We start from the raw sequence: 12550 nt of genomic DNA, 5'->3' as shown, positions 1-12550 counted from the left end.
CATGCAGTTTGGCTTTTACTCTGCAGTTAATAATCTTGAGAATTATTTGGTCACTACAAAGTGATTTGGGTAGGTTTGCAGAGCCAGAATGTATCAGAAAGAGGACTTAAACTCAGGTCCTTGACTCTGAGGCCAGCTTTCTATCATTATTACCCACAAGTATTTACTAAGTGCTGGGTACACCAAAAACAAAAATAATAATAACAGAAAAGAAACAACAAAAACATGGTCCCTGTTCTCAATGAGCCCCTTTCCTAATGGGGAAGCCACATATGCAAGCAACTAGGAGCATACAAGGCATATATTCTGTAATAATAAAACTAGCATTTCTATAGTGCTTTAAGGTTTACAAGGTGTTTTATAAATATCTCTTCTCTCTCTCTCTTTCTCTCTCTCTCTTTCTCCCTCTCTCTCCCTCCCTCCCCTTCCTACCTTTGTCTTCCTTCCCTTCCTTCCTTTCCCCCCTCCCTCCCTCTTTCTTCTTCATTCCTCCCTCCCTCCATCCCCTTCCTGCCTTTCCCTCTCCCTCAGTCTCCACCCCTCCCGCAGCCCCTTCCTTCCTGTAACCAATGGCACAGATTTCTGGGGGTGTCTGTGGCCATAGAGCCAAAACATGAGGATTGAATCAATAACCCTGTCTTAGGTTGCAACATGCACTAACCAAATGACCACATTTGGTCATTTGACCACAGACAATGGCTACTCCAGAACACAGTGACTATGCCAGTGGTCATTCTTTCCTCAGTTCCTGTTATAGCCTCAGGAGGGAGGAGGCCAGATAGGAATGTTTCCATTAGGATTTAAAAAATGAAAAAGGGTTAGCTTCTCAAGACTGCCCTAGTCCACTAAGAGACACTTTTAAGAAGAGTTCATTCCATTGTGTTCTTCTGTCACTGGGTACAAAGAGAGAGCAGATCTAACAAATACTAAAACACTAATTATTATTTCTTATGCAATACCTCCTCCATCTGGAGTTAGAATGCCTTGGATCTACATAGACTCCTATGTTTTGGAGTGATGTCTGGAGGCAAAGAAATATTGCGTTGTTTGGGACTGGGATGGCACTAAAAGGAGAGCCTATAGAAAAAGGAGAATAGAAGGAGGGAAGTGTTGGGGGCTAGACATATGAAAGGATGGTGTGATGAGGCCAGCAGATGTGGTGAAAACCGCATTTCCTTTCTTGAAACTCATGCCTTTGCAAGTGGCAAGGTATAAAATTGTGCTATCACAGATGCTCACTCAGATATCTAGAATAACTTAGCTAGGTACAACGAATAATAGCTATAATAATAATAGTAGCTAGCATTTAAATAGTGCTTTAAGGTTTGCAAAGTTCTTTAGAAATGCCACACAACCATAGTCAGTAGGTACTATTATTATCCCCACTTTACAAACGGTAAAACTGAGGTAGGCAGGTTAAGGGACTTGCCCAGGATCACATACCTAGCAAGTGTCTGAGGCTGGATTTGAACTCAGGTTTTCTTGTCTCTAAGCTCAGCACTCAATCCGCTGTGCCACTCAGTTGCTTATTTAAAATTAGTGCAAGTAACACTTATTTCACAGTATGTCCTTTTATTATGTTAAAGACTGTATCTGCCTGATTTAATCTGATTTTTCAAAAATACACAGGGTTGTCACTATGTTTTGAATTTCTATGTGTCCCTTGGTCCACAACACAAGGGAGTAGGATCACTCTAAGGGCCATGTAGGGGAGAGTGTGACCTTTCCTAGCATAACCCCCAGGCTTATTGTAAAAGTTTTCTTTCTCTAACTGAGGGAACAATCACGAACCATTCAGGCATCTCAAAAGTACACTTTCAAGGGCAGAGCAGCTATGAACCTGACTCTAAAATTGCCTCATCAAGCCACAAGCTAATATAGTGACACCAAGTGTTACACTGACTTTTTGGTGTTTGTTTTTTAGTGACTAACAGCTAATTCAGGTGATTTGGGTTGAGAGTTTTCAGTAATCCTTCAGTAAGCCCCTAGAAACCAATGTGCCCATTTCATTGGATCTCTAATTTTGCCCACTGAGCCTACCATCCCAACTCTCTTGTGTTTCCACAGTCAAGATCAGTTTTCACCATTTTCACCAACCCTAGATCAGGCTGGTACAGTCATTCCAAGAAGAGGGCACCACTCAGGCACTCCTAACAATTAGATAGGGTCCCAAATCAGAGACAACCAACCAACGAACCTTGATAGACAAGTCCTTTTTGGATCAAGCATTCCAGACATTTCAGTAGAGTAACAAAGTCTATGGGGAAAAGGTCTATGCAATAGAAATGATCTCCAGAGAGATCAAGTCAATGGATCATAAATACACAATCATGTAATGATCTGGTTGCATTATCAAGATAATTAAACTGGATAGTCTCCCCATAAATGCGATTTCTGGGTTTGACTGGATATAGATACAGCTTCAGGTCATTCTTCTTTGAGCCTCAGATCCCATTTCGATCTGGCTGAGTATGGAGAGACAGGCTAAAAGAACTCATCTACCATCCAAAGCTATCCATGATGAACAAGAATGTGACTCCCCCACTCCTCCCTTTTCTTAAAGAGAAAGAGATCCACTGCCTTTCTTAATAGCAATTTATTCTAGTTTCTAGTAGCCTTCTCTGCTACAATTCATCCTTTATTCAGCAAACAGATTGAATTCCCTTATACACAAATCTGATCATGTCCCCTATCTTCTTGAATACTTCCACAGACTTTCTGTTACCTCCCTAATAAATTATAAATTCCATAGCCTGGAGTACAAAGGCCAACTGCTAGAGGCAGGAATTGAATCCAGGTCTTCTGATGCCTGATTCAGTATTCTTTCCACTCTCTCATGCTGGCTTCTAATATCCCTGCCTTAAATAAAATGACCACATGTTAAGTTGTTCTGGTACTTGAGTGACCGGATTGAAGCAGCTAGGTGGTGAAAAGGAAAGAGTGCTTGACCTGGAGTTGGGAAGATCGAAATTCAAATCCCTTCTTAGTCCATCACTGGCATACCTCATTTTATTGCACTTTACAGATAATCCCTTTTTTTTAATTTTTTTTTTTTTTTTACAAATTGAAGCTTTGTGGCAACCCCGTTGAGCAAGTCTACCAGTGCCATTTTTCCAACACCATGGGCTTACGTTGTGCTCTGTATCGCATTTTGATAATTCTTGCTATATTTCAAACTTTTTCCTTATTATTATTGCTGGGATGATGATCTATGATCAGTGATCTTTGGTATTACTTTTGTAATTGTTTTGAGGTCCCACAAATGGTACCCATATATGAAGGAAAACTTAATGATAAGTATTGTGCGTGTTCTGATCAACCAACTGTTCTCCCTTTCTCCTCAGGCCTCCCTATTCCCTGAGATACAACAATATTGAAATTAAGCCCATGAATAACCCTACAATGACCTAACTGTTCAAGTGAAAGGAAGAGTGCCAATGTAGCAAACTTCATGGTTGTCTTATTTAAAGAAATTGCAGCTGTCTCCCCAACCTTTAGCAGCCACCACCCTGATCAGTCAGCAGCCACAGAAAATGAGGCAAGACCCTCCACCAGCAAAAGATGACTCACTAAAGGCTCAGTTGATGGTTAGCATTTTTTAGCAAGTATATCTTAATTAAGGTATATATGCTATTTTTCTAGGCATAATGCACACTTAATAGACTACAGTCAATAAAAAAATAGTGTGAACATTACTTTTATATGCACTAGGAAACCAACAATTTCATGTGACTCGCGTTATTACAATATTTGCTTTATCGTGGTGGTCTGGAATGCAAACCACAATATCTCAGAGGTATGTCTGTACTAGTCATGTGACCCTAGGCAAGTCTCTCTGTTTCCTTATCTGTAAAATAGAGACAATCATAACATCTACCTCCCAAGATGGTTGTGATGATTAAATCAGATAATATTTGTAAGGTGCTTCATAGACCTTAAAGTGCCATAAATGTTATTATCATTACTAATAAATATTATTAATTTATAAATAAATACTATATGTTAGTAATAATGCATTATATTAGTAATTAACACTAGTATTTGTTAGTAATAATGTATATCATTGAATTAATAATAATCTATGTTGATGATATTATTGCTACTAATAATAATTTCACTGATTCATAGCCAAACAACCTGTATAGACTCAACCCATGGATGACAGTCTTGTAGCAACCAGCCTTGTCAGTCCTGTTAGTATCAGACATTCCAGACATTTCAGTATAGTAACAAGGTCTATGGGAAAAAGCCAAAAGGAGGCCAGTGAGAAGAATTTCACTGGCTCTTCCCAGGACCCTTCGAACATAGCGATCCCAAGTACATTGTTATTCCAGGGTTTGCTAATATTCAAATCTTACAAGGCAGAATGTAAGAAAAGGTTAGAGGGTAGAAATGATTATGACTTTCCAGATATCTTAGTTTTCACTTTTATGCTTGTTCGATACAAAACAATATAAAGCAGAAGTTGATGTTCTTTAAAATACTGAGGAAAAAGATACCTCTGAATGGGGCCAGAAACAAAAACCCTGGATTCGAATCTCACTGTACAAGTTATTACTCTGGATGAGTTACTGATGGACTACCTGATGTTACTACCTGATGGACAAAGTTGATGTGAAAATCAAGTGAAATAATGAATGTAACGCACTTTGCAAACCATAAAGCGTCATATAGATATCAGATAGTAACAGTAACAAATTATTTTAGTACTTTATTATTATTTAAATAATAATTTAATTAATATTAATACTGTAGCAACCAGGAAGCCTCCCCTGACCACTCTTAATTCCAGAGCTTTCCCTCTTTTCATTACTTCAATTACTTTCATGACTACTTTTCATTTACTTTCATTACTTCATTATCTGAGATAGAGCTTGCTTTCTATATATATCTGTTTTCACATTGTCTTTCCTGTTAGATTGTAAGCAGAGATTGCCTCTTGCCTCTTTTTGTATCCCCATCACTTAATAAAGTGCCAGGCACATAGTAGGTGCTTAATAAGTATTTATTGAACTGAATTGAACCTCAGAGATATAGGCAGCAGTTGCTGGTCTCAGGATATGGATCTTCTTTTTCCTAGATGCTCCTTCACTGACATAGGGGGAAGAGGGAGTATTTTAGGCTCTCGCTTAATTGTAGCATACAGAAAGGTGTAGACAGGATTCATTAAAACTGGGAGGTGGAGAGAAGCAGAGGATTTCTGTGATGTAGTCAAAAGAATACTGACTTTGACCTAGATTTGGGTCTCAATTGCCTTAAGAAATTCACTTACCCTCTCAGAGCCTCAGTGTCTCCATCTGTAAAATTCAAACAATGAGGGTTATTGTGAGATAATGTATGCAATGTGTCTTTTAAATGGAAGCTAACATTAGGAAGAGGACTGTTTCAAGTTAAGATTTTTAAATATTGGTTTTGTTTTGTCTACTTCAAGGAGCTGGTTGAGAAGCTTAAAATTATATGAAAAAATAAAAATATCTAGAATTCCTCCCTCCCAAACAAAGTATCTAAGAATCTTTACAAAGAAATGATAACTGGTGTCATGAAACTGAAAAAGCTCTTGACATGCCTGTAGTCAGGAGAGACACGGGCTTGCATTCTACCTGTGATGCTTATTTGCTGTTTGATCCTGGTCAAGTCACATAGCTTCTGAGACTAATTCTTTATCTGTAAAACAGGAGTAACCATTATACCTACCTCACAGTTTTGTTGTGAGTAACTTCCCTGGCCATTTGTGATTTTGCCTACTCATCCTTAATCCCATAACACTCTCTTATTTATTTCTGACCTTCCTTCATCTACCTTCCTGCTCCCTCTCCCAGCCACAAAACCAAGGATCCTTTATTCTGTACTTTGGGGGGCACACATATCTGTGTGCACATGTGCATTTTGCATGCATGTGATTCTCTGTGTGTATATATTTAACAATTTCTTACAATTTAGGGAAAATAATCCATTATTCAAGAAAAAGTGTGATAGAGGGGAGGCATTCTATTTGTATAGATTGGCTATTGACAGTGATAAAATTTATGATCATTTCCAAATTTCCAATTCATTTTACTTTTATAGACACAGTCTGTTCCTTGTTCCTGAAGCACAGAACATGGAATAATTCAACCCCTTAGTCTACGCTGTCAGGAGGACTACAGTAGCAAAGGTGGGAAAGACAAAATTGTCAAATTCTCCAAGAAATTCTACAATGTATTAAGAGTAGCTTAGCAAAGGGATTCAGAGAGACCAAATTTGAAGGAGGAATAAACGATCATTATTAGTTAGTATAGAAATATCACATGATGGAAGAAAAGGAAGGCTTTAGAAGATGAATATGTTGATACATTTTCTGTATTATTATTAAATTGAACTATTATTTCATTAAGAAATCATCTGTAATATTTTGATTGACCTTCTTTTTCTCTGCAGAAATATAAGGATAAATCTTTACAGGACATATATATATATATATATATATATATATATATACACACACACACACACATACACATGTGTGTACATATGGAGATATGATAGATTAGTGAGAGATATATACATATACACACACACATGTACATGTGTATGTACTTCCAGAGATATACACATCTGGTATCTGGAGACCAGAAAATCCACTGGGGCCAGGAGACAGTCAAGGAAACTTCTAGCAGCATCAGTCAAGAGATGTATGTCCTAACAGGCAAACAGAAATGACATGGCATCAGAGAATTTGGCAATAAGGAATAGATAGTGAGTGGTCTGGTCAATCAAACTCTTAACATCAGGGAAATTTGGTAGTGAGCAAATATATGTGCATATATGTATGTTCTTAGCTACTCTGTATCACACTATAAAGATCTGGTCAGAGAAACATCAATCCAAAGTTACATCTGCTATGGAGGAAAATTCAGATGTTTGTTTTCAGGCTCTGAAAAATTCCCTGCTTGTCTGCAGGAAATAGAAAAGGCAAAGCTATTTATGGTATGGTAAGATTTCTGGGCTTCTCATGGGAAAGTAGCTGATGTCAGTGTCTGAAAGGCTTCTCTCTGCTCTCAACCCACAAAACTCCTTCTTTGTTGGGAGCTGGTGCTGCTGATCTCAGAAATAAAACAGAAAACATTATCTTAACCTGTTATAAAAGCATGCTCCACCTACACCTGGAATATAGTGTGGTTGCCACATCTCAAGGAAGATGTAGTGTAGCAAGAAGTTCAGTGATATCAATGAGGATTAGTACCCTGGGAAGAGGATCAGACGTAGAGTTGAGGACCTGAGTTCAAATTTTGACTCTGACACTTTATACCTGTGTGACCTTGGACAGCTCACTTCATTTAGATGGACCTCCGTTTTCTCATTAGGACAGAGAGGAGGTTGAGTCACTTGACCAAGCCCCACTCAGCTCTAAATGATCTTGAGGAGTAGAGAAGGTGGCAGTTACCATTTCATCATCCTCAAATATTTATTGGGTTCCAACTAGGTGCATGACATTTTATTAGACAATGGGGACACTACTGGACTTAGCAAACTTTTATTAAGTAACTACTGTGTGCAGAGCATTGAACTAAGAGTTTGAAAAGATATAAAGTTAGAGATAACAAAGAGGTTAAAAATAAAACTATACATGTTCTTATAAAGATTGCATAGCATCAGGGAGTCTGGCAGTAGAGAACAGGTGTTGGTCCAGGCAAGCATACTCTAAGCATCAGGGAAATTTGGTAGTGAGCAACTCATGACTACTCCATTGATGGAAATAACTCAAATGCTGATTCTTCCTTAGCCAGATGTAATACATCTTCCTTTTAAACCTTCATAATGTTTAATTTGCCTGTCTCTTACATTTTTACACTATCCCTTTCCTCTATTGTCTTCTAGTGTTTAACACAGTTAACTTTTGGTTAAACACAGTTTAACCACATAGTAGGTTTTTACTGATTTGACTTTTATCACCCAAGTTCTCCCAAGTTCAGGCCTGCCTTATCTTTTGCTTGGACTACTGGAATGGTCTTCTATTACTGTAACAACTCTAGCCTTTTCTTCCCCTTCAATCTTTCCTTCATGTGGCTACTGGAAATGAGTCTTGTGTCTATTCACATAGTTATTGGCTTTTTCTTACCTCTCACTTTGGGAACCTAGCAGTTTCCTAGTTTGGAGCCAGATATTGCAGGATCTTGAATAACTTAATCTGACATTCAGTACCTTCTACTATCTGCTTCCAATCTAGAAAAGTGCTGAATTTGTAGTCAAAAGGGCTGGGTTCAGATTCTTGTTCTATTTCTTACTACCTATGTGACTTTAGGAAAGAGTCTTCACTCCTCTGGGTCTCAGTTTACTCTTCTGTAAAAAGAGGGAGGGGATAGGCAAGATGATCTCAAAGCTCCCTCTAGCTCTAAATCTATTTTCCTATGAACCTATGGATGCTACGTTTCCCTTTGCCAGAAAAAGATTCCCTCTATATCACCATCCATTGAAATCCTTCCCTTCCTTTAAAGGCTCAGTTCTCTTCTACCCTTCTCCATGAAGCCTTCCCTATCACCCCAGCTAGAAATGAAACTTTCTCTCCCCAAATGCCTCGTCACTCTGTGTGACCTTTCCCTTGAACTTGTCACAGTCTTATGTACTCTAGTTATTCATATACATGCCTTTGTTATGAATCTATTACTCCTACTCACCCACATGTAAGCCCCAATCACCCTGGGCCACTTCACCCCACCCTTCTCCCACACATTCTCTTCCCCAAACAGACTAGGAGAGGCCAAAACCCCTTCCTTGATTCAGATAAATTGTATGACACAAAATCTGATTAAGAACCTCTTGTCACTGTTTTCTCCTGCTGTAGTTTAAAGTATGTGGTGAAGTCAAGAGAACCCAGGTCATAGGGTCATAGACTTTTTAAAAAATCAAGTCAACAAGCATTTATTAAGTACCTACTGTATGCCAGACACTTTCTTACTGAATGGACTCAAAGGATCATCTAAGCCAGCTTTCCCTACTTCCATTTAACAGAAGAGGGAACAGAATCTCAGAGAGACAAAACACTTTATCCCAAAATCACAGTGGTAGTGAGTGGTAGGGCTGAGATCAGAACCTCGGTCTCCTGCCATCAAATATTTCCAGTCTCCTGCATTGCCTCTCAAGGAACTTCCAACTTTCAAACTCACCAAGGCCTTCTCTGGACCAAGGCTCAAAGCCCAAATGGCCCTTGCTGCCCTGTTCCTCCTGCCTGTCTTTCTCTGTTACTCCTGTACACATTCTCTAAATTCACTCTCGCTCCAGATTCACTCTCTATGCAAGTTCCCAAGACCAAATTCCTCTTCCTGGGGAGGATAGTGGAAAGTGAACTAGATTTAAAGCTGGGAGACTTGGAATGGATTCCTAACTCTTCTGTTTGTTAACCTGTATTCTCTTCGGTAAGTCACTCGACATTTCTAGGTCTCATTAACTTCATATTTCAAATCAAAGGGCTGGACTGGATGACCTCAAAAGTCTCTTCCAGCTCTTTAGCTATGAACTGTGACCCCTCCAACCAACCACGCTCTTAACCCAAAACACTAACTTTTGGGTCCGGTCTTGGCCTTGCCACTAAGATACTTCGTTCTCTTGGACAAGTCTTCTCACATTGGTTGTTCACCATGTCTTTATCTGTAAAATGACAATGTTGAACAAGATAATCTTTAAGCTCCTTTCTGATTTTATAATTCTGTCATTCTGTCTCTGTATGATAGGCATGATAATTCTCTATTTACCAGTACCTTGCTCTTTGTTTTTTTATTGTTAGCAGTTTGGAGTTTGCACATCTTACTACAAACATCTCTTTCCAATAGAGATTTATGGGAGCTCAGGAAAATAGGTATAGGACAAGATACAGTCTTGTATGACCTGAACTGGAATCTATTCCATAATAAAACCAAATTAAGTGCTTATTTCAAAGTTACAAAATTTGGGAACTCAAATTATATTCCTCACATTAATGCGTCACCCATTGTCACTGCCAGGGTGCCCAGACATCCAAACTGAAATATATAGAGTGACAGACAGGAAACAACTTGGGACCTAGTACACCTGGACATACTCTACTATTAGACATCACTAATGCACAGAGAGATTTAGTCTAGGTATGGATCAACCAGTGTTAAAGAAGGGCTTGTCACTAATGATGCTATCAGCCCATTTTCCTAGCTTGCTAAGGAAGGTTACTCATGAGGGAAAACTGGATTATTCTGTAGCAAGAAGCTCTCATGCAGGATCTTGTAGGAGTCTTGCCCCTACAATATCTGGGATTCCATCTTCAGGGGGCCCCTTTGTGCAAATTCTTGTGTTCTCTGGGTCATAGTTGTAGGCTCTGGCATAAGACAGACATTGTATGTCTGTGTGTCTTGGAGAATGGGGGTAGGTAGCCACAGATGAAACTGGCCACTGACTGGGACAAAGACACTCATGTCTGAGGGTATGGCTCTGAGAATCCTTTTATCTCTACAAGGTCAGGGAACATTACCCATGTGGAAGAAAACAGTACTTTCTCATTCTCTAATCAGGCAAGACAACAGAGTTTACTATACTGAGGGGCTGCTTTCTAGAGATTTTGCTGATAATATTTTGCTTTAAGGCAAGGTTCCATGACTTACTAAGTGTACTTGAATAATAGGAATGTTTTAGGTTATCTGATATCTAGTCCTATTCCCTATATTGGGAGTTCTAAAATTTTAATTTAACATTTGAATTTAAATAATTTAAATTAAAATTACAAAATTACAAGAAATGCCTTTTAATGTTTTCTTTTTATTGACTAATTCTTACTAAATCCCATGTTGTGATGAGGAACAAGTCTTTAGGCCTCAGTTTCCTCATTTATAAAATAGGAACAATAAAATTACTTATACTACTGACCTCACAAGATTATTGTGAGGAAACCTCTTTGTAGCACACAAAGCAATATTTAACATGAGGCCTACTCTTATTTATTTCAAGCATTTTTATTTTTGTTACCAGTCTGTGGGCTGGAGACTGAAATCATGTAAACCATAAGGAGGAAGAAACCCACAGGGAGTTAACCTGAGAGGGGGGGAAAAGTCAAAAGCTGTGGAGAAATGAAACAATTCTTCATGGGAATTTTAGGATCTGATCAGCTGTGGGGTACATAAGGGTCACAAATACTCTTCCCTGTTGTCCAAGGGGCAAAGAAATGAACAGTAGATAGAGTGCTAGACCTGGAATCAGAAAGCCTTGAGTTGAAATCCTGCTTCAGACATGTACTAGTTCTGTGACCCTGGGCAAGTCACTTCACCAATGTCTCTCTCAGTTTTCTCATCATTTCCCTTCCTAGAGTTGAAAATAGATGGAGTGAGACTGGGGAAAGGGAACTCCAAAGAGGGTGGGGTTCTGTGCTCTTTAAATCTGGGGTACAGTTTGTGCTACCGATTGCTGAAAGAGGGGATTTGGGAGAGTATGTTCTATCTGCATTATCCATTGGACTGTGAGCTCCTTGCAATCCAAGTTGGGTTTTTTGCCTTTCTTTCTGCACCCCACTCTCCCGTCCTCCCCTCTGAGCCTAGCACAGCACCTGGAAAGTGGTAAATGCTTAACGAATGCTTGTTGACTTGGCTTTTTTGGGATAGCAGTAAGAAGGCCACTTGATGCTACTGGGTAAGAATGTGGTTTTTCCTTAAGAGGACATATAATTGCTCCCTTCTAGGGCTGTTGAAAATGTCAAATGAGATAATATTTGTAAAGCATTGTGTCAACCTTAAAGCACTATACGAATGCTAGCTAGTGTTATTATTCCCCTGGGATAGAAGACCATGGCATCCCAGACAGCATAGTCAAAGGCAAGCCTAGAACTCAGGCCTTCTTGACTCTCAGTTTGTCCTGCAATCCATTCCACAATGCTTCCTCTCACAATATAGATCATCTATTATTCCAATGAAACTTCTTTGGAACTTATTGGCATTGTATGGCATTATTGGTATTATAGAGTATATTGGTGTTGTAGAGTATATTGGTATACTATAATACTATTGGTATATTATAATGGTATATTATCTTAGGATGAATAATTTGCATATTTTTATTCATTGTTGCTGTTCAATCATTTTAGTCATGTCCAACTATTAGTGACCCCATTTAAGATTTTCTTGGCAAAGATGCTGGAGTGGTTTGCCATTTCCTTCTCCAGCTCAATTTTCAGATAAGGAAACTGAGGCCACCAAGATTAAGTGACTTGCCCAGGGTCACACAGTTAATAAGTGTCTTAGGCCAGATTTAAACTCAGGAACATGAGTCTTCCCAATTTCAGGCCAGGCACTCCGTCCGCTGTGCTACCTAGCTGCCATCTATGTTTATTACCTACCACCTAAAGTAGTGCCACCTTTTTCTTTTATTTAACCAAAAACTCTGTCCTTCAAGCTTTCAGGAGCATCTGCTTGTTCTAGACTTTCAGGGTTTTTTCACTGAAGTCCCATGTCTTCATATCCTTCAAAATGTTAAAGTCTGGGTATATCTTGGTCTTTGTCCAAATTAGAAGCTTCATCTCTTCTAGTTTGTCTGCATATGGTGGCCACCCAATCCTATT

General features: G+C 38.9%; 1 protein-coding gene across 13 annotated transcripts in view; it reads left to right on the top strand.

Annotated features, from left to right (window-relative positions):
- CALD1 (caldesmon 1) overlaps positions 1-12550 on the top strand; it is a 268202-nt gene that overhangs the window by 95807 nt on the left and 159845 nt on the right. For 2 of the 13 annotated variants that reach the window (XM_072652681.1, XM_072652673.1), the window contains exon 2: positions 6067-6154. The exons of the other annotated variants lie outside the window; for them this stretch is intronic. The gene's annotated coding sequence lies outside the window, so the exon portion shown is untranslated. The remainder of the gene's footprint in view (positions 1-6066; positions 6155-12550) is intronic. 13 annotated transcript variants of the gene reach the window in all.

Source organism: Notamacropus eugenii, chromosome 3 (assembly GCF_028372415.1).
Source record: "Notamacropus eugenii isolate mMacEug1 chromosome 3, mMacEug1.pri_v2, whole genome shotgun sequence".
NCBI classification, from domain to species: domain Eukaryota; kingdom Metazoa; phylum Chordata; class Mammalia; order Diprotodontia; family Macropodidae; genus Notamacropus; species Notamacropus eugenii.
The sequence above is the reverse complement of the archived record's forward strand: the minus strand, read 5'-3'. Positions and strand labels throughout refer to the sequence as shown.